The sequence below is a fragment of the Silene latifolia genome, chromosome 3 (genome assembly GCF_048544455.1).
Source record: "Silene latifolia isolate original U9 population chromosome 3, ASM4854445v1, whole genome shotgun sequence".
NCBI classification, from domain to species: domain Eukaryota; kingdom Viridiplantae; phylum Streptophyta; class Magnoliopsida; order Caryophyllales; family Caryophyllaceae; genus Silene; species Silene latifolia.
The window spans coordinates 88,986,904-89,010,163 of record NC_133528.1 but is presented as its reverse complement, the minus strand read 5'-3'; the positions used below and the strand labels follow the sequence as shown (position 1 = coordinate 89,010,163).

Sequence of the window (23,260 nt, the reverse complement as noted above, 5' to 3'; positions counted from 1 at the left end):
TGTTTGATTGTCATCAACTTCGGTGAACATTCCATTTGATCCCATATTGAGAATGTTCCTAGAATCTTCATATAAACCGTTCCAAAATTGTTGTACTAAAAACCATTCGCTAAGTCCATGGTGAGGACATGAGCGACAAATTCCCTTGAACCGCTCCCAAGCTTCATACAAAGATTCTTCATCCCTTTGCTTAAAACCCGTAATTTGAGCTCTTAGCATGTTAGTCTTTTCCGGTGGGTAGAATTTTTTGTAGAAAGCTAGAGCCAACTTCTTCCAAGAATCTATTCTGAGGGTGGCCTTATCAAGGCCCTTCAACCATTGCTTCGCGGTGCCGATTAGAGAAAAAGGAAATAAGACCCATCTAATTTGGTCTTGAGTCACGCCCGTTTGAGAGATTGCATCACAATAGTCGCAAAATGTTTCCATATGAGAATGAGGGTCTTCACTAGGCATCCCCCCAAATTGGCTCCTCTCAACTAATTGGATGAAGGCAGACTTGGCAATAAAATTTCCGGTTAGATGTTGCGGTGTAGGAGTACCATTTGGTAGATTCTCCTCGGTGGGTACGGAGTGTGACGAGAATTTAGGCATTGTAGGTGGATTTTGTGGGGTATTGTGTAATGGGTTCTCCTCTCCTTCTATTGGGAAAGGATTGACGAACTCATTAGTGGGTTGAACAACTTCACTAATACCTCTTAAATTCCTCCTAACAAGTCTCCTATTGTTCGTCAAGGTTCTTTCGATTTCACGGTCAAAAGGTAACAAATCACCTTGTGACCTTCTAGCCATGCAAAATATCAAACAACTTGAAAACAATTAGAACAAACCTTGAGGAGTTTTACTTCCCCAAGGCGAAGAAAGACACAACTAATAACAATAAAAAGGAAATCTAAATCAAACAAACACCGTCCCCGGCAACGGCCCATTTTTGATCGGGTCCGTTTCGTGTTCACAATTAAAGATGTGGTCGTTGGGTCACGGTCGAATCAAAACACAATTTATAGCTTCACAAACAACTCTACAATTAGTAAAGAGGCAAGTAAAGGTCGGATCCCAAAGGACGGGAGTTGAAATGAGATTTCTATTGAAACTAGTGGTGTCTTAGGGGTGTCACAAATTGGGTTGATGTAGAAGGTCACTAAACTAAAATAGCAATGAAAATGAACTAGCAAGATTAATTAAAGGGGTGTAAACAATTGATTAAAAGCACTAGGGTGTCATGGGATCATAGGGGAATCATGGGAATTGATCATACAAACATGTTCTCAAATTATAAGCAAGCAATTATTGTTGTGATGGATTGAGTTGGGTTATATCTTACAATCCTAGGAAAGTTTGGGTCCCGGAGCCGAATCGATTAGATTGTACAACACCTACAAGTCGACTTAATCTTCCCTACTCAACAACATGCATGGTCTAATGAGACTCGAGTTGGGTTATGTCTTACAAGTCTCATTGAAAAGATAGAAGATGATAGTAAATGCAAGGATTCATAGGCTTAGCATTTCATCAAATATAACATGTGCATGAGTTGAGATCAAAACAAGCAAGCAAATAAAACATGAACGCATATTAATTTAAGCATGAATCATTCCCCATGTTGGTTTCCCCTAATCACCCATTAACCCTAGCTAAGAGACTACTCACTCATTATCATGTTGATCATGCTAGCAAGGTTGTCAATCATACCAACAATATGAAACATGATGAATAAATGAAAGTAATTAACAATAATTAAAAAGGGATTAAGAGAATTATACCTACTAATGATTCCAATAATAAAGCAAAGATAAAAGAAGTACTTGAATGCTTGATTGAGAGGTTGTCAATCTCCCAACAATAACCCAAATAATCTTCAATTACCCAAAATAAAGGATGAACAAAAGAGAGATTAAGGAAATAAAACTTGTATTAGAACTTGATTAATTGTTGATTACAAAACTAAAGAGAGATTTGATTGATATTAACTACTCTAATTATTGATAAGAAGAACATACTCCTCTAATTAGACTAATGGGGTATTTATAGTGGAAATTAGGGAGGATGCATTAGGGTTAACTAAGGGCTAAACTAGTAATTACAGTTTTTTGATTGAGCAAGGAGGAGCCGGTATTTTTCGAAGGAAGGGCTTCTTTCTTCGTAGCTTGGAGAAGAGGAAATCACACTGTGCTGGAATCCGGGCGGAATAAGGTCGGGACGGGCGGATTCTTGTGATGGGGTCCGAGCGGATTCGAGGGAATCCGGGCGGATTGTGGAGGTGGAATCCGAGCGGATTAGAGCAAAGCCGCACGGATTGTGCAGCTGGGGGACGGCCGGATTGGTGACAATCTGCACGGATAGTCACTCAGCAAGACATCTTCTTCTTTTCTTCCCTTTTCTTCATAAATTCCTTGGGGATTTCCTTGGGGACTCAAGGATCCTTTCTCAACATTGCTCTTCTACTATAATATGTACAAAGGCCTTCTAATCTTGTCTCTCCTTGATGCTTGGTCATTGAATTCGATCAATTTAGTCTCGTTTTGCCATGAAAATGCAAGATTCTTACTCCTTTCCTACCAAGGGATCAAAATCTCAAAGAATATGCAAAACAAAGAACTAAAGATAAGAAATGACCCAAATATGCACTAAAAAGCATGGGAACAAGGCTAATTCGGGGGCTAAATATGCGCTAATTATGGTCACATCAAAGATATGCCGCCTCAATGTTCGAAGTCTAAACTATCTTCTTCCCCTTTCCGAAAAAGCCGAGATGATTATGCAACAACATAGGGAAACTAATGTCGAGCCCTCCTCCTCCTCTATTATGACTCCACCTTATCCAATCAAATACCAAGAATTCACACCAAGTGGCACAAATGTTGAGGTAGGCAATGACTATTTGACTCAATTATTACAACAGATGCATAAGCAAGCTTATGAAGACCGAGTCAATGCCTACCGAGCTCAATATCCGCCCCTCCTTCATCTAGCTAGGCAAGGACTCCTTAATCCTATATGTCCTTTTCCTTGTTGAGCAGATAGAGAGGTGTTCTTCCAGAATGCCCCTAGAGGTGCCAACTTGGATGGTGAAGTTACTAAAGGGAAGGAGATTGTTGTTGAGAGCGGGGAAGGTAGCTACTCTTGCCATGAGGAAGAAGAGGAAGAAGAAATGGAAAGCTCAAGTGATGAAGATGATCGTGAAGCCTCCGGGTCCGTGGAGGTAGATGATGATGATGATGATAATGGGGATGATGAAGATGAAGATGATAGTGATGCGGATGTCGCAATGAGAGATAATTGAGGTTTGACAAGCTTTTGGAGGATGCCACAATCCATTGTGAGTTCCCTACACCTCCTTTTAGCTTTGTCTTTATATCATTTTAATTTAATCTTGATCATGGGTATTGAGTCCTAGCAACACTTAGAGGACTCCCACCTCGGTTCCATTGAGGTGTCTTATATTGTTCCCACTTTGAAAATCCAAAATGACAAATTAGTTTCATGCATTGCATACTTGTGCATGAACTCCCCCATTTCTACACTAGAAATAGTGTCTTACTTGGTTTGGGGAAGATCAAGCACAAGCATTGGGAGTCAATTCAAATTGTGCTCTCCAACCAACAAATTCATGCATCATATAGTATAGTATAGAATGCATCACTTGTGTATATGTCATGTAGTTTGCATTTTAGTGTAGGAATCATGCATTCTCAAATTAGCTTGCATTATTTCCTTTCGTATTGGTCATTGAGGACAATGCCCATACTAGTGTGGGGATGGGAAATTCTAACTTGACTTTTAATTCAAAAATGATAAAAATTGAAAATTTTTGAAAAAAACAAAAACATATATTTTTATTTCATAAACAAAAACCCATAAAAATTTAAAAATTTCAAAAAACCAAAAACATGTTCATTCCTTTATAGTGTAGAATTGTATATATTTATATATAGTTGTTTGTTTGTTTGTCTATCCTTTTTCACATTGATCGATTACGCCACATCCGAGACATGAGGATTATAACGACCGCATGGTATGATCTTTCCAATCTCCTTTTTCCTCTTTATGTTAATGACTACGTGGCTTTATTTTGTTTGATGCGTTATGAACCAATGTGATTATAGGAATTGCATTTAGCTTATATGGCATACTAGTTAGTAGAAGCATTTGCATTAGGTCGTATAAATGCTAGTGGCATCATGGCATATAGTTGCATTTTAGGAAAAGTTTTGTGAAAACATCTATTTGGGAAGCTTGACAAGTGTATATAATGCCCTTGTAGATACTTTTTCTTCTTGAGACTTTGCTCATTAGAATACTTGTAAAACACCCTAAGATGTGTCATGCTAGTATCCTTTGACCCATGGATTAAGGCCTAGTCAAGAGTACCTTGTGGTGTGATAACTCCTTGGCTACCGTTTATTCCAAAGTGACCCTTGAAGCCATACAACCATCCTCCATATTCTACCACATTTTGTGATCAAAAGGGAATGGGCACAAAAATAGTTCAAATTTGAGTTCAAGCAATAAAAAGAAATGAAAAAGTTTGCAATTTGCATCAAAGAAAAGAGGAGTACAAAAATAAGAACTCCTATGCTTCAAATAAAAGGCACCCTCGTTACTAATTAGGGTCACTTTGAAAATGTTTAAAAGAAAATGCAAAAAGTTGAAAATTGTCAAGTATTGAAATGCCAAACATCAAAGAAATGGCAAAAATAAATTGTTCTCAAGTGTCAAATGCCACAAGAAAATTCGGGGGAAAAACAACAAAAAAATCAAACTCCCATATGAAACTCAAATACATATTGATCCCTTTTTCCATCGAATCCACTTTTGTGCATGGTAGAGAGGGGACGACCCTTCTTCTTGTCTAGGCAAGAAGGGGAATTCTGCGATCCTCCAGTGTTTGCAACACCATAGGGAGCCTACTCTTGACGAAAGCATTTAACGATTGAGGACAAAGGTACCCTAGCTTGACACAACTTGGAGGTGATTTATTGGTATCCTTCTAGGCTTAGTAGTTTGAAGAAACCGTATCTATAATGGAATATGTACCCTTAGATTGCTTCCCTGTTAGATAATTTCCGCCACTTAGATGAGGAAAGTGGCTATTCATTTTTGTAGATGCATCCATTACTTGCTCTTGTGTGCTTAATGCTTGGATGTATCGCCATTTTGGCAAGCCCCACCTTACCTTGCAAGAAGGCATCCTACCTCATGGTTGTCTTGTTGTGAGTTGAAGGGGCGGAGTGAGACCCGCTAATTGTCTCATATCGGCTATATTAGTAGGTTTGTTTAAATAAAGGTCCTAGTTGTAGTCACCTCTTCACTCGGGACGATCAATGGTTCGGTTTGGGGATGTTTGATGTGATTCATATTTGAGCACATTTAGTCCCCGAATTAACCTCGTTCCTATGCTTTATAGCACATAATTGGGTCATTTATTATCTTTAGTTTCCCATTTTACATATTCTTTGAGGTTTTGTCCCCTTGGTAGGAAAGGAGTGCTAACCTTGCATTTACAAGGCGAAATAGAGCTAAATTGATCGCATCCAATGACCAAGCATCAAGGAGAGGACCAACACTAGAGGCCTAAGTAGATAATAAAGTGAAATGGTAATGATAAAAGGATCTTTGCATCCCCGACATGATCCTTGCGGATTGTTGAGGAGCAAAAGAAGAAAAGTATACTGTCCCAGAATCCGAGCGGATCAGGCACGATCCGGGCGTCTCCAAGCAGCAGGATCCGAGCGTCTTATGGGCAAGGACGAGCGTCTTGCAGCAGCTTGAGCCGAGCGTCTCACCCAGGATCCGAGCCGATCCTAAGGCAGAATAACCCGTGCCTCAGCACGGGACGGGCAGATCAGCACGGGACTAGCACAGAAATGCTCATTTCCTTCGAGAGGAGCATTTCCTCAACTTTTCTTAGGGTCTTAATAGTCATTTAAGCCCTTAGTAACCCTAATGTTTGTACCTAATCTTTAGTATAAATACCCCATTATACTACCTAGATTAGCATCAATCTCTACTCATCCTTTAATCAAACCATTAATATTCTCTTAATCCATTCTTAATCTCATCAAATTATAATACAATTTATCAATATTAATCACATATTAATCTCTTCTTAATTTCTCTAGTGTTCTTCATTTATTTTGGGTTATTAGAAGATTATTTGGGTTTATTTGGAGGATTGACAACCTTCCATCAATCATCAAGTACTTTTATTATTCTTTGCATTATTATTTGGAATCATCTTCATAGGTATAATTCTCTTAACCCTTGTTTATTTATTGTTAATTACTTTCATTTGTTCATCATGTTTTGCTTTGTTAATATGTTTGACAACCTTGTTAGCATGCTAAACTTGATAATGAGTGAGTAATCTTCTAGCTAGGGTTAATGGGGAATTAGGGGAAACCAACATGGGGAATGATTCATGCTTAATCTAATATGTTTTCATAATTAATTTGCTTGCTTGTTGTGATTTCAACTTATGCACATGTTATGTTTGATAAAATGCAAGCCTATGAATCCTTGCATTTTTTACCCATCACCTATCTTTTCAATGAGGCTTTTAAGCTTATACACCAACTCGAGCCTCATTAGACCATGCATATAGTTGGATAGGAAGGATTAAGTCGACTTGTAGTCGTTGTACAATCTAATCGATTCGGCTCCGGGACCCAAACCTTCCTAGGGATTGTAAGATTATACACCAACTTGATCCCATCACAACAATAAGTGCTTACATATAATTGAAAACATGTTTGTATGATCAACTCCCATAAATCGCCTATGAACCCATGACACCCTAGTGCTTTTAATCAATTGTTTACAACCCCTTTATTTACCTTGCTTTGTTTTTATTTATCTTGTTGATTAGTTTAGTTGATCTCCTACCTCAACCCCAAATTGTGACACCCTAAGACACGACCATTTACAATTGAAAATCCTACATCAATACCCGTCCCTTGGGATCCGACCTTTACTTGCCTCTTTAGTAAGAGTAGTTTGTAAAGTTATAAACAATGTTTTGGTTGGTAGCTTTTGACGACGAGTTTGAACCGGACCACAGCAACACTGCAAAATATCGCTGAAGAAGTATGTACTGATGAATAGGAACATCTTGATCGTCATGGAAGAAATCATGAGTGAGCAATACTGCTGCGCTGGGAAAATATGAATGACTCTGTCTGGATTAAATCATTCTTGGGAGATATGCTTGCATCTTCTTTCAAACAAACTCCATTCCTTGAGAAGTGCATCGGCTGTCATGAACTGTTGCTGGATATAAATGTATTGATAAAGGCGTGTCTTAAACACCGTTGAGGAAAAATGAAGAGGCTTGACTGATAGTGGCGCGTCCTAAGTACCGCTGGAAATCCGCTCGTTGTTGCAAGGAAATCCTGATAATAAAGCATGAGCCTGTGAACTGGGTTCAAAGTAATCCTTGTTGGGAAACAAAACGTGGAGAAGGCTTTGCCGCCTATTTAGAAAAATACGGGTCCGGACGAAAATAACGCCCAAAAGAACCAAATATATGATATAAGGTGTCGGAGAAGAGGCGCACAATACTTGGGCCCACAAATAACAAACTTATAACGAACATTCAAAATTTGAGCTAAAATGACGTTGGTGAACAGGCGCAGCAAGAGCTGCGGCATTTGGAAAGGGCGCAGCAGATGCTGCGTCATTTCTTGGGCTTGTCCCTGTCTGGATAAAACCCGATAAACCGTAGGTTTAAGTCATAATAACAAAACACAAATTCCTCTCAAATTCTCTCAAATTCCAACCAAAACTTGTCAAAAATTGATCAATTTGTGCCATAAGTCATGACTAACCGAGGTATGTATCTCATTCTTGCTTTAAATTCACGTTTTTGATTGAATTAGGGCCGAAAAAATTAGGTTTCCTTCCCCTTAATGTCGAAAAATCGGGGCTTTTGCCTCAAATGGATTCATTTGATAAAATTGACATTATAAATGGATAATTGGCAATGTTAGGAACATAACCATGTATTCTTTTTGAATTTTTATCAAGTATTGAGCATTTGAGCGAAAATGAGACGGTTTCTCAACTGTTTCGAAAATTGCTTCGAAAATGACCTTAGGATTGTCCATTTTTGATGAAATTTAGTGTTTTGGAACCCTTTTATAATGGGTAAACTTTCTATCATGTCAAATTTTTGATTTATCACAACTTTTTCAGGACACTTTTCTAGGGCATAATCGCTATTATGGCGAAATGCTGCCGAAATTTTGAATCAAACCCGTGACTAGGCTTGAACTTAGAATTGACTTGCCCCAACCTTCCACATGAGTGGTCGGGTTTTGAAAGAAATAGCCTAAAATGGCGAGAAAACCACTTTTTCGATGCTTGAAAATGCTTGAAATGTCTTCAAAAGGGCTTGTCATGGCTTGACACGCCTTTGCTTGCCTTGTTTTGCAGGTGACGTACCTTCTACGTCGGGGAGGGCTCCCATGGATGTAGACTTTGACCCTTCTCGCACTCTTGTAGGGGGTGGGAGGTAGGAGGAGATCGAGGAGGAGGTTAAGGAGGTCCCGAGGAGGGCCAACGTGGGACGTGGTGGTCGCCAGCTTGTGGATGCACCGGAGTGGGCCGAGAAATGGGGTGGTAGGCATCTCATTTGGGTGGCAGAGAGCCACCTGTCTTACAGGACGGTGAGGAGTTTGGTAAGTTTCGAACTTGTCATTTTCCTAGTACCTTTACTATTTGTCAATTGTTTCATTTCTCATTTGCTTTAAGCTAAAGATAGCTTTTGTTTTGAATTGATACAGAAGGCCGGGAACATAAGGTTCTTTTCTGGTTACACAATGATGATGAACGCCATCAGGAGGTTGTCGGAGGAGGAGAAGGCCATCATCGAGTTGGGAGCCTTCGGGGCTTTGGTGGGAGCTTGGAGGCCGATCAGGGAAAGGAAGATTCGGGCTAATCTTACCCTGATCGGTGCTTCCCTTGATCGGTTATGGGACATGACCTCAACTTTACGTATGTCTTTTGGAGAGGTCGGGGTCACCTTGGAGGACTATGACATGATCTCGGGTCTGCTATGTGGAGAGGAGGTTTTGGTGTGGTCGTCGACGGCCATGAGAGTGGACTCAGCAGAGGCGAGGAGGTTGATCAGCTGGAACCTGGCAGCAGGTGCTGCCAGTGTTCCTGGGTTGGTGCCGAGTTCTTACGTCAGAGACTACTTCGCAGGTAGGACCCTGGCGACGGTGATGATGGACGGGAGGAAGGTGGCTCCTCCTCCTTGTACTGCGGAGCAGAGGGCTCGCTTGTGGCTGTGGTGGTTCTTGTCTTCGATTTACCTCGGAGACAAGGGGGAGAGCCTGTCGACGAAGCTTCTTCCTTTTCTTTCTGACCTGAGTAGCCTAGGTCGTTGGGACTGGGTTACTCCTAGCTTTGCATTCCTCACTCGCTACATGAGGGCCATGGTACGTCCGGAGCTGATGGAGAAGGGGACTTCTCCTGCTACTGTCGGTCCGGGACTCTTGTTGGAGGTGCGAACCTTTCTTTTGAATTATGAAAGATCATTATTTCTTTATTTTCTTTACTGCCATGTAGAAAAATAAATGATTGTCTTATCTGCAGGCGTGGGTGTACTCTTACTTTCCCGGCTTCGCGCCCAAGAGGACGGAGCCTAAACCGATGGCGTACCCCATGGTGAGGGATTGGGTCGTGTGCCGTAGGAAGAGCCAGAATTCTTCTTACGATGTTTGTCGACATGGCGTGAATGCCCTGACGTTGGACAGCGTAAATGCCTTTGATTCTTATTTGATTACTTTCCTTTTATGTCTTTTATTCAGAGGTGAATCATAGGAATGACCCCTTTCCCGTTTAGAGAAGATCATAGGAATGACCCCTCGTTTTCTCATTTTTAGTGGGTGCCTAGACCCTGGGAGAGCTACCCTAAGGCTCCAGCTTTCGTGGCTGAGGTTCTTCATCCTATGAGCTCGAGTCGGCCGTTGCTGAGGACGCCCATGGGACCTGTGTGGTACTTTGGCGAGCGTTTGACTCGGCAGTGCTCTCGTGACACCTTCACGGTTCCCATTGATCCTCCACAGATAATGTTCAGGGAGCCTTCTGAGGCTGAGAGGGAGGCTGACTTGGCCGACACGGGTGGTGACGCCCTCCTTCTTTCTGGCAAGGAGTACTATGAGTTTGTTCGTCAGAGGCTGGCGTACTGTCCGATCGTGGTAAGCATTTTACCTTTTTCTTGTTTTCGAATTGACTTGATGAATGATCATTGAATAAAGAATCATTTGAACTTTATAGGAGATTGTGGTGGCAGGCGTCGAGCCCCCAGCTTACCCTGAGGTATTGGAGCACACTGACGCGGCGGGCATGACGACGATCTCGGAGATCCGCGACTTTGGCGAGAAGGTGACCGACGCTGGCCTGGACGAGTGGCAGCACATCGTGAGGAGGGTAAGCCCCCAGCTTTAGCTGTCTATACTATTTTATTGCATAGGGATGCTCTTGCTCCTTTTTTAAACCTTCTTGTATTTGAATGCAGGTGGCACCATCTCGGTACGTGGCGCTCTGGAGGATGGCCAACCGGCTGCGGGCTACAGCCATCGAGGCACTTGTAGGTGGCTGGGGATGACATGTATGAACCTCCCATTCCCTTTCTTATTTTATTTCATTTGATATTTTGAATTTTGTTGCAACGAAAGTGTTTCTTCACTTTATTGAAAATGCTTGAAACGAGGCATTTCTTCATTTGTACGCAGAGGGAGCGCGAGCTGGTGCAGTCTCGGGAGGAGACGGCTCATCTGTTGAGGGAGCTTGAGGTTAGGGACGCCAAGATCGCTTCCCTTGAGGTGACCGTAGCTGAGCTGAGGGGTCACCAGGACTAGCTACTTTTCTTGTTTTTGTTGTTGTCTTGTATAACTTGTATATTTTTGACTTTTTTGACTCCGTTTTGAGAGAGAGCCCCCAGTTTGATGTATATACTGTCTTCTGGTTATGTATATAATGGTCTGAGTGCCTTTGCTGCTGGGTGTTCGTTGTTCTTGCAGGTTAGCCTAAAAAACAGGTTTTGTAGGTGACGGTTTACGCCGTCATGCTGCCGAAATTTACATAGAATTTACACGTAAAACATATAGCACTTAGGTGGCCTAAATTGGCGCAAAATGAAAAAAGGTAAAAAAAGTGCCCGAAAATGAACAAAAATGACAAAAATGTCCAAAAAATGCCCAGAAATAAGTAAAAATGGCCGGACAGTAGGGAGGGCTACCCCCTAAAAAAAATTAAAAAGAAATGTCTAAGTTTGAAATGTATTGAAAAAGAGGAGTGAAATGATTCCCCTAAAAAAGAAAGAAATAAAAATGGGTAAGTGTGCTCGTTTGGCGGAAATGTCGACTTTATCTCGAAAAGCGAACCTGAAAAGAAATAGGAAACATAAAACTTGGTAATTTGAATAAATTACCAAATTAAGATCCTATAGGAATAGGAAATTATAGCAAAAAAGCAAAATAGGAAAGATCCAAAGTTGAGAACACGGAAAAGGCCCTGGGGAAGAGGTGCAGCATGAGCTGCAACCCTTAGAGGAGGCGTAGCAGATGCTGCGTCATTTCTCCAGTTAGTCAGACCTCGACGGAAATTAGGAAACAGCGAATAGTATAAATAGAGACTTCGGGGAAGCTTTTATTCACACAATTCCTTCTTCTTTCTTCCGTCTATCACATAAAACTCTCATATCTTCTCAAAAAAATCTCAAAATTATGGATGCCTTTGAAAACCATCTGAAGGAGTGGACGAATGAGTTCAAAAATATTGAGAAACACGACATGGGTGCTTTTATTTGGGATCAATCTTGAGTCTCAAATTAGTGAAAGTGGTGAAGCTTTTGTTGGATGTTTGTCTTGAGTATTGGGACCCAAATTTTCACGTGTTTGCCTTTCCTGGAGGCGATATTTGTCCTTTCCCTGAAGAAATAGCTGCTATTGGAGGATGGGACCAGAAAATGTGTCGGCTATACCCCCTAGCCCTCAAGGATATAAAAATAAATTTAGGGACTTGCTTGGATTGACCAAGGCTGAGGTGCACCGTCTTGTGACCTCAAAAGCTGTTCGCATGTTTGACTTTATCGATCGATTTATAAATAGGTAAGACCCTACCATTTCTTAAGTTGCGAGGTGCAGGGCCTTCGGGTTTTGTCTACTTCATTGCTATGTCCTTCGAGGGCATGTTGATGATGATATGAGAGGTGATCCTCGTTTTCTGAGCCTAGTGGAATGAATGGAGCTGCACAAAAGCCCAGCATGCCTTTGCTTAGGGGAGACCATTCTTGGTTTGGATAATAGAAACGCCAACCGCGAGCTTCCTTATTTAGGAAGTCCCGTCATTCTGCAGGTATGAACCTACTTTCTTTTTTTATTCAACTGTTGTTGTTTTTTTCGTTCTTTTTTCGTTCTTTTTTTTGTTTTTTTGTTTTTTTGTTTTTTATTTGTTTTTTTTTTTGTTTTTTTGTTTTTTTGTTTTTTTGTTTTTTGTTTTTTTGGTTTGTTAACTAATTCCCGTTTTTTTTTTCAGGTTTGACTGGTGGAGCGGCTGCGGTTGATCGAGCCCCCAGTTAATGTGCCAGGATATCATGCTCGATCAATTGCAATGAGAACTAGGCTCTACATGGTGGACTTCACTCGGGTATGCAACTACTGGGAAAATAAGTTGAAGAGTGAAGGTGGTCCCTTGATTCGATGTATTGTGCAATGGTGGCATCTCAGGTCAATCACTAGAGTCTCATCTTTGGACTCTACGCGGTCAGTACGTATCCCTAGTTTGGAATTTATGATTTGCATTTTCCCGGAGAGATTGATGAGGCAAGTGGGCCTTAGGCAGAAAATCCCAAAACTTGATACTGTTCCTCAAACTGCTTTGGCACATACTTCGGAGTCTTGTCGAGAGTGGGTAATCAGGTGGGCTCATAGGAACGTGTGGTTCATACCAGTTCCTATTGGCTCCTTATGGGTATCTGACTCATATTTGCAATGGAGAAAGGCTGGTACTCCTGAAGAACGCGAGAAGCTGAGGAAGCATGAGCCTGTGGATTACAAAATCCGTGAAGTAGCAAAAGATAATCAAAAGTATTTGACTGAAGAGGAAGAAGAGGCCGGATTCCTAGTCACTCGTCAGTTGAAGAAGCCGAAAGGCTCCTGTCGTAGAGATGGTGATGGATCGAAATGGTAAGGCTAGACCGCGAGAACGACCGTTGGTGATTAGGTCGGACACAACGCAAGAGCGCCCGAACCGTGGTCAAGATACGAAATATGACAAAGGTGACAAAGGCAAAGGGAAAATGGAAGAATAGACTTTGCCTTTTATTATAGTATTATTATTATTATTTAAGTTGTAATAAATGGCGGGGCTTTTAGAATCCAAGCCTAGCATTTATTTCAGCATTTTCATTTGATATGTATTTGGCATAATATTACTATTTATGGAACAATGAATAAAAGATTTATTAGTTAAAAAACTGTTATAATTTTCTTTTATTATTCTTATCGAATTTCAAATACAAATGCAAATGTCCTTCTATTTACATTTTAAAATAACGGGTCGTATCCTGTGAAGGATTGCCTACGTATTCATTGGAAAAAACGAAATCAAGCCCTGTGCATAGTTCGAGTAAATGTAAAAGAATAATTGTTCGAAGCAAGAGCTTGTAATGGATTTTTAGAAAAATAAGCATGTGCTTTACTTACTCCCTAGGGAAGTACAATTCAATTTATTTGATGATATAAGGATGTCGAAATGTCAAAATGAAAGAGCGTAGTGACATAAGCCTTAGCTGGCCAGGGGCCGGTTTTATTTCGTGTCGCATGAGCGGCACGTGGGTTACGCGAGCCGCGTTTTCTGTCCTATGCTAAGGGTAGTACCGTTTCAATTAGTCTAGGTTGGTAGGGTTAGAAAATTTATTCCCATCTAAGTCTGTAATCTTAACAGCACCCCCTGAGAGTATAGACTTGACTAAGAAAGGTCTGGCCCAGTTAGGTTTAAACTTTCCTCGTGGATCGACAGGTAGGAGAGCTCTGACTGATTTGAGCACCAAATCTCCTTCTTTGATGTTCCAGGGCTTAACCCGTTTATTAAAGGCTCGTTTGATACGGGCCTGATATGTCTCTACATTATGTAGTGCGTGCAACCTTCGTTCATCCAGGAGGATGAGTTCCTCATATCGATCCCTATTTCATTCAGCTTCTGGGATTTGACTTTCGAGCAAAATGCGTAGGGATGGAATTTCTAATTCAACTGGTTGCACAGCTTCCATGCCGTAAGTTAGAAAGAAAGGAGTAGCCTCAGTGGGCTTCCTAACCGTTGTGCGATAACCCCATAGCGCAAAAGGTATTTTTCTAGGCCAATCTTGATAATTTTCGATCATTTTCTTGAGGATTATGACGACATTTTTGTTAGCTGCCTCCACCGTGCCGTTAGTTTGGAGTCTATAAGGCGAGGAATGGTGGTGCTTGATTTTGTATTTGGCTAGCAATTGTGCAGCTTCGCCCTGGAAATGTGATTCGTTGTCCCTGATGATCTCATGTGGGCAGGCATATCGATAGATGATATTGGTTTGTATGAACTTTGCCACATGTTTAGCTGTAAGAGCAGTGTAGGATGCTGCTTCGACCCATTCGGTAAAATAGTTGATAGCCACCAAAATGAAACAGTGACCTCCTGTTCTAGCTGGAGTGATCTTCCCAATGATGTCGATTCCCGAAGCAGAAAATGGTCAAGGAGATGTCATGGTGTAAAGCATTAAGGGGGGGGGGGGAACATGTTGCACATTCCCGAAGATCTGGCAATTATGGCAATATCCGGCGTATTTATTATAATCTGACTCCATTGTCGTCCAGTAATATCCTAGACATGTGATTTTCTTTGCCATCATGGGTCCACTCATGTGAGGACCGTATTCTCTATTGTGAACTTCTTCCATCACCTTATGTGCCTGTGAATGATCAAGGCAACGCAATACGACACCAAGAGGTGTTCTTTTGTACAATTCTCCCTGCATGAGGAGGTATTGAGAGGCTAGTAGGCGTATGGCGCGTTGTCCCCTCTTATCCATATCTGGTGGGTATGTACCATTGAGTTTGAATTTTAGAATGGCTTGGAATCAAGGTTCCCCTAGGCTTTCTTCCTCATCTGTAAGGAAGTGTACATAGGCTGGTTCTGACCGTCGTTCGATGCATAAAGGCATTTCGACCATGTTGCCTGGCATATTAATCAAGGCTGCAAGTTTCGCAAGAGCGTCTGCAAATTGATTCTCTTCACGAGGTAGGTGTAGATAAGTGACCTGATCGAACAATTGGGCGACTTGATCTATCCTAGCTTGATAGGGTGCTAGACTTTCACTTCGCATTTTCCAAGATCCTATAACTTGGTTAATGATCAAGGATGAGTCTCCGTGAACTCGAAGATTCTTAATGCCTAAACTCACTGCTGCTTATAGACCAATGAGGCAAGCTTCATACTCTGCTGCGTTATTTATCACCTCGAAATCGAGTTTGACATAATGTGGTGTATGCTCGCCTTCAGGAGAAATGAGCAACACTCCTATTCCAAATCCTCTTAAATTTGATGCTCCATCAAAATAGAGATCCCAATAATCTACGCTGGTCTGTAGGATGTCCTCGTCTGTAAATGACCACGTGTCTATTGCTTGGGTATCATTGATAGGATTATCTGCGAAGAATTCGGCTACCGCGCGCCCCTTTATGACTTTCAAAGGTACGTATTTGAGATCAAACTCTGAGAGCATTAAAGTCCACCTTGCCAAACGTCCGTTTAGGACGGTTTTCTCGAAGAGGTATTTGACAGGATCCATTTTAAAATACACCTTGACAAAGTAGCTAAGCATGAAGTGGCGTAGCTTCTTTGTTGCCCACACAAAAGCGAGGCATGTCTTTTCGAGAGGTGTGTATTTACACTCGTATTCTAAGAACTTCTTGCTAAGGTAGTACATAGCTCTTTCTTCTTTTCCAACAGTCTGTGCTGTTGGAATAAGTGTCCTCCGACAATAATGCGATCACAATTTTCGATCATGATGATCTAATGTTTAAATCTCATGTTTAAGAATACAAGAGGGAAAGTAATATTTTACAGTCAACTGGTCCACACATATCGGTAATGATTGGCTGACTAGAGTTTGACATTACTGTCGTGCGACGGTGGTGATCAGTTGATACCCTGAGGTCATACCTATAGGGTAATACTCTTAATTGATCATTTAATTATTCGTATGCCGATACGAGTTAATTAAATTGCTAAAAATTGACAGATGATTTTGTGAGTAAAATTAACGTGTCTCATTGTAATTCGATTAAATGATATATGGTCTAAGTAATCGAATTGTTTTATTACTTAGATTGAATTATTGTTTACGAAACAATTGAATCGGATTGAATAATTTATTATAAATTCAAGTTGTTGAAATTTATAATTCGATAAACCATTTTGGTACAAGTAATTAAATATTACTAGTTAATTTTGTATGTGACATATTTTATTAATATAGTGATTTTTAATATGTTAAAAATACATTGCATTGTGACATGTCATGTAACATGTAACATGTGACAAAATTGACTAATGACAAAATAAAATGGACTACCCATTTTATCCTAGTGTACCGAAATTATGGAGGGGTTTAGGGTTAATATTGTGTTTTATTTTTAAATGGAAACATAATGATTAAGCCTAATATCTAGCCTTGCATGCCTAGTCTCATCTTGAGAAGAACAAGACCATGCATTGGCTCCCCTTTAAGCCCACCCCACCGGTTTATGCACCATGAGGAACCCAATGGATTCTTCTATTGTTCATTCACTACTCTACTATTTTTCTAGTGTTAGAAAAATACAACCATTCTCTAAAATTTTTGAAATAAACTTAGAGAAAGAAACCTCACAAAATTATTCCTCTTGGCCGAAATTCTCAAGGGCCAATATCAATATTTTGTGTCAATTTTAAGTTAGATTTTAATTAATACTAGATCATATTAATTATTATTATTATTAAGGGTGTTGCCTTGGGTATAATTCCTTGGGAGAGATTCTCCACTTGAATCTTATTCTTCCATCTTTGGAAAGCTCAATAACTAGAAAGAAGGTGAACTTCCTAGTGCCCTTTGATCCGATATACTCAATGTAAGAATTGATTTTCTCCTTATACTTGTAATTGTTTTGCATGCATAAGATCCGATTTAATTTTATGACTAAATTAAACTATCATACTATGAATATGTATACATATGAGATTAATGAATTCTAACAAGTGGTATCAGAGCCTTAGGTTGTTTGCATGCAAATCGGTTTATTGTTTTTCCGAGTTAATCTTATTAACAAATAAAACTTGTAATTTTGTGTTTATTATGATATATCACGAAATCACTTTGCATTTTAAAGTTTCTGGTCCTAAAATGTATTTGGGATATTTTGGTTCATTTATGGATTTTATTGTTCATTTTATATATTATTGGCATTAAAATGTGATTTTTATGAGAAAAATGTCATTTTTGGACGAAAAATAGCTAAACCTCGAATTTTCCAGTGGTTTTTGGATATATTTTCACATATATTATCTACTGATGGCATGTTAAATCTCATGATAAACTAAGTTATTTTGCATGAAATATGGATTTTATAAGCTTAAATCGAATTTAAAGGGTTTATTAGGTTAATATGAGTTATATTTCGAATCTGGTCATGGAAATTTAATATGTTGTCACATGCATTTTTATTCAGTGTGTGTAAAAATCTTAGAGGTATTGGACTCATTTAGCATGATTTATGAATTTTTGAGTAAAAATTCAATAAATAGTGACTTTATTTAGTATATAATGCTAAAACATATTTCATGACTAAAGAAAAATGTCACATGTTGCATTTTATCATATATTTCAGATCTAAAAGTGAAAAGTTGATAAAAATAAATTTTCTCATATTTTAATGGTCATATTTGTTAAAACCGATAAACCGCAATATTGTTTTTCTCGATAAATTTTTGAAATTTTTAACCTAAGTTTTGAACATTATGAGTGTCATGGTATTTTTTCCAGAATGTTCATGAGTTTAAATTTCAAATTTTGAAATTATTTGAAATTTTTATAATTTAATTTGAAGTTTATAGCATAATTTTGTATTTTTGGCCCATAATGAACAATATTAAAAAAAATCAAGTTGAGTTATTGTCAAAATATTAGTGAAGACTAGGTTAGGGTAATTAACTTGAACATAAATATGAATTTATGAGACATTTTGTGATTTTAACAAGTTATAATCACGCAAATCCATAAAAACCGATAAAATATACGATATTGGCTTTTAAAAGGCGATTTAGCATAAAATTAAGCATGTTCATACATATTGTAATGCTGCATTTTATTTATGATTGTCATATTTTAATTTTATATAATTTTTGAATTATGTAATTTTACTTAGTATCGCCTTAATTTTAAATTGATATTACCCGAAATGCATAGGAATATCGATTCGGTTGTAATTATTGTGATCTCGTATCACCGTTTTGTAATTTAATAGTTTATTTTTATTACAAATGTATAATAGGAAATTATGTAATTTTTATTTATTATTTGTAATTTCCCGGAGTTTCCATGAAGACGGTGTCACCTTGAGATGCGTGCCAAGATCGAAGTTCAAGGGACCAAAGGAGTTGGTTTCCAAATTTGTAATAGTTTATTAGATTTAATATTTTAGGAAGGCCATACTAGGATTTTATTTTTTATGGTTTGCATTTTATTTATATGTTGCATGCATTGCTAAATCGCCATAACTAAACATGCATTCTTTTTAATCGAGTCATCGACCGTGTCAATTACAATTATTGTAGTTCACCGCTTTAGTTCACTTAAAACGTGATAGATAATAAATTGACATGACCTCTAGCTAAATAAACAATTGAGACTTAGCCTTACCAAAAATTAGAAACCATGAAAACCTATTTCGTGAGGGAGTGTGTAATACCCCGTATTTTATATAATCGAGTAAACGGATATTTTTATATATTAATTATTATGTATATTTTTTTATATTACCAATTATGTCGGGATAATAGTTGAGTCGAGTTAATTGTTTAGTCGTGTTGATATCGTAAAATCGAGTTGTTGCATAAGTTATCTGAGACGGGTTTATATGGTATTCGAGACGTGAGCTAAACCATTTACCCTCGACCCATTTGGGTTTACCCAATATCATGTTTAACCCAATTAACCCAACACCCAACATCTTTCTCTAACCTAAGTTTTAACCTAATTTTACCCTAGCAACACCTCAACCCGCCTCCCTCCTTCACCAACACCAAAACATCTGATTTCGCGCATAGAGAGGGAGAGAGAGTGGCCGTGGGTGTTGTCGCCAAGCAAGGAAGAGATAGGGATCTGTTGTCGACGGCCGTGGGTGGCCCTGGTGGCGGTTGTGGTGGCGGAAACAGGTAAGAGTCAACCCCTTTCCTCTGTTTTCGGTTTTTACGTCGAGTTATTGGTGGTTGTTTCGTGTCTTATAGGGGTGTTGATGGTGGTTGTTACCAGGGTAAGGGAGTAGGGTGGTTGGTGACGAGTGTTGTGGTGGTGGTTAGGGTGGTTATGGGTGGTGGTTGTGGCTGTGCAAGGCGGCATCGACATGGGGGTAGTAATCGGGTTTAAGCAGCGGTTTTAAGGTGTTTTAGATGGTTAGGTTGGGGTGTCACCACCGTGGACTCGGGGGAGGTCGAAATGGTGGTGCCACGGTGTCTGTGGTTGTGGGCTGACGGCGAGCAGGTAGGTGGTGGTTTGGCAGGGGATGAGTGATGGGTGCGGTGGTGGTGCGTCGGGAAAAAGGGGTGCTTGGTGAGGCTTGGCGGTGAACCGTGCCAAATGACGGCCCTGGTTCAACTCGCCGGCGGCGATCGACCACCTTGGGGTCGGTGGTTGGTGGTCGGGTCGAAGTGGGGGACACGGCTGGTGGTTGTCACGGTGGTTGGGTGGCGTGTGGAGTCGGGAAATGGGCTGGAAACCGTGGTTGGGGCGTGTTATTTAGCGGGTTTGTTTTGTGTCCTTATTATTTAAGTTATCGTATCCTTATTTAATTAATTTGTTTCCGAGTCTTTTAAATAATTAAAGACGGGTTTAAGTTGGGTTGTGAGTTGTTTTATGTTTGATTCGGGTTTTCTAAATCGTCTAATTCGTTTAATCTTTTATGTATCATATTCGTATTTAATTTTATTCCCGAGTCCTTTAAATAATTTATTTAATTTAATCCCCGAGTTATTTAAAATAATTAGAGACGGGTTTTGAGTCGGGTTTGTTAAAAGAGAAAAGTTACTATATCGGGAAAGTTTCCATTTTAAGAAATTCTATTTTTAGTAACTTCTATTTTGGGAACGGGAATAGTTAAGTAATTGGTTATCATTTCATTATCTTTCAGAGGGCGAATTATTGTGGATTATCACCGAGCTTCCGACTATTTGACTGCAGTTCTGAGGTAGGGAAATACACTTGACTTACCGGTGTTGTTAAATTGTGTTGATTGTTGTGTTTTAAGTGACCAAGCTGTGATCGTTGACTTGTTCGTGGTTGTGATTATGTTATGTTTCTTATACTGGAGTGTGGTGGACTGAACTGTTCGTGTTGACTATGTTATCTCATCATTTTGATAGCTGGCATGATTTCATTCATTGGTATACATATTAAGTTGCATTGATTACTGTTGAGCATTTCTTATGCATTGGAGGTGGAGGATGATGATGTGATATGGTGTGGTGATGATGAGGTTGTGATAAGGCCCAGGCGGGTTCTGCAGGACTTGCCCTGGTGTCCTCAACAAGGAAATGCGGCGATCGGCTACGGTCGATGTATATAGTCTACCGGGATCGGTATGGTCAAGGTTATCAGGTTATGAGTTATGAGATATGAGTTATGAGAAATGAGTTATGATATATGAGTTGAGGTGGAGATGGAGGTGACGGAGGAGCATGCATAGCATATTTTTGTTGTTTCATTGTTTTCCCTACTCAACCTCGTGGTTGACCCTGTGTATTCGTGAACACCTGTGATGAACCATAATGGGGAGCAGATTTGACAGGTACTAAAGATTAATTGACTTGGGAGCTATGGGATGCGTGAGGACTTGGCCAATCTACCTAGAAGTCTAGACCACATAGAAGAATTTTATCACTTAATTTATTTTCCGCTGCGAGTTGTATTTATTTATCTTAAGTTTGGTTGGATAATTTGTAATAAACATGTAATCGTTAAGTTTTAATTTAAAGTACTTTGGTGTCGTTGTACCTTGTTATTCACTACCTCGGGAAACCGAGATGGTAACAGTCCGGTTTATTAGGGAACGTCTTGCTAAAGGCTCCTTCATAAACCGGGGTGTTACAAAGTGGTATCAGAGAGAACGATCCTCAGGCCTAAACCAATGAACCTAATGAACGTAGGATGTGTCTAAATAAAATGAACCCCTGGGAATAAACTGCTAGGAGCTCACAGTGCGGTTAAGAAGGCGCCCTTAATGCGTGCTCTTTTGCCCTCTCAGTTTTGAACCAGGCAACCCAAGAGAAAACGAGTGAATGGGGTAGTTAGAAGGAAAACCTTGGATATAAGCGGGTTGATGTATACCTTGAGACCCATATGTTCTAGCCATACTACAGGACAACGTTAAGGTAAGTATTTTGTATGAATGATGATGTGATCATATGATGTTGTGGAAATGAGAAATAAATCTTCGTGTTCAGATTGATAATCAATGAAGTGTTGGAATGTGGTAATCGTGAGCGTGAAAATAATTACGAAATTATGATATTTACCTAGGTGGATGTTGAATGATGTGCTGATAGTACTATTATGTCTAGTGATATGCGGTTATGTGATCCCAAAGCCATGCTAGTATAGTCTTGTGATAGTAATAAGAAACACTATTGAATTGCATGTTTCTAGTTATAGCAATCGTGATTAGACTTAAGGAGTAGATCGAGATGCAACAGGATTCTATGGGGTAGATGTTACGAAGGTATACAGTGTGAGATTTAAGTTAGGATGAGTTAGTATCGATAGTGTGGTTGTAAGAGCTTGGAACATAGTAGATGGATGACCTAGTGCTGAAACACGTTTGTTTGATTCTACTCCCTAATTGATCTTGCTGTCATTTCTTTTCTGTTAATCCCCTATGGATGAAAATTTTGTGAGATATAGCCTCGTGAGTTAGTGTTCATTTGGCGTTGGTTTCATGCTTATATGATATACGGATTAGGAGTAATAAATATTTTAGTGGGCTGTGGTCAGGGAGTTCCTGTGCAGTGAAGTTTTGACCAATGATTTTGTAAAAATCCTCATTTAAATTGTATTGATAATTTTTGCATAATTCCAACTCCATCGATCAGAAGATTCGCATATGTTTTCAAATTGTTAAGCCACGAAAATTCTTGATGTTTCTACATTAAATGGTACGTTTTGCAAACTGACCCAAGTTTCGAACCAATTGCCGTCACATACTTATTTGGAACAACTGAGTTGTAAAATGCTTTAAAAATGAAATCCTTGTGCTTTAGACATAATTCTTTTTCCCCTGTGTTTTTAACTCTCGGTATGTTATAAAAAGTAATCTAACTCAAGTATTCGTTGGACGGTTATTTATTTGTGATTTTTGAAAGTTACAACGTGAATCATGACTTGTAAAATGTGCGTACTATATGAGTTTTCATATAATTGTTTGGTTATATCATGAGCCTTATTAATGTGATCTTATAATGTTTTATATGATGATGGTAGCACGCATGTTCAGTAGTTATGTAGCTTAACAGGCGATAAACTTAAAGTCTAGTTGATAACATTGTTGGCATGATAGCGTGAGTAAAATTGGATAGCTTAAATTGACTCTTAATCAAGGGTGAAATATTTTAAAAGAGTCCGGTTGTTGCATATTTTATGTATGCTTGGCATGTTGTAATATCTCTAGTATGTTCATCCTATTTGCATAGTGGTCGGGTATATATATAAATATAAAACTATTTTGTCATATCTTGGTAAGTTGATGGTGTTAAAAGTTAATTGATCGTTCTAATATACACGCATGAATAATTATAATAATTGTGTCTAAATGTTCACACGTGTAGGGTGTCATCTGAGTTCCAATGTCTTCTATGCGAATTTGTGCGCCTCTAGTTATGCTTAGTACTTTCATTGCCATAAAGTATTTCAGTTGAACCTAAACCTATAACATGATAATAAACAGTGTTGTTATTTCTTATTGAATATGTT

At 39.3% G+C, this 23,260-nt stretch overlaps 1 non-coding gene across 1 annotated transcript; it reads left to right on the top strand.

Annotated features, from left to right (window-relative positions):
* Nucleotides 1-112: 112 nt before the first annotated feature.
* Nucleotides 113-219, top strand: LOC141650537 (small nucleolar RNA R71). The gene has a single exon (XR_012546562.1). It is a non-coding gene; the product is annotated as a small nucleolar RNA R71 (small nucleolar RNA).
* The last annotated feature ends 23,041 nt before the right edge of the window (nucleotides 220-23,260 follow it).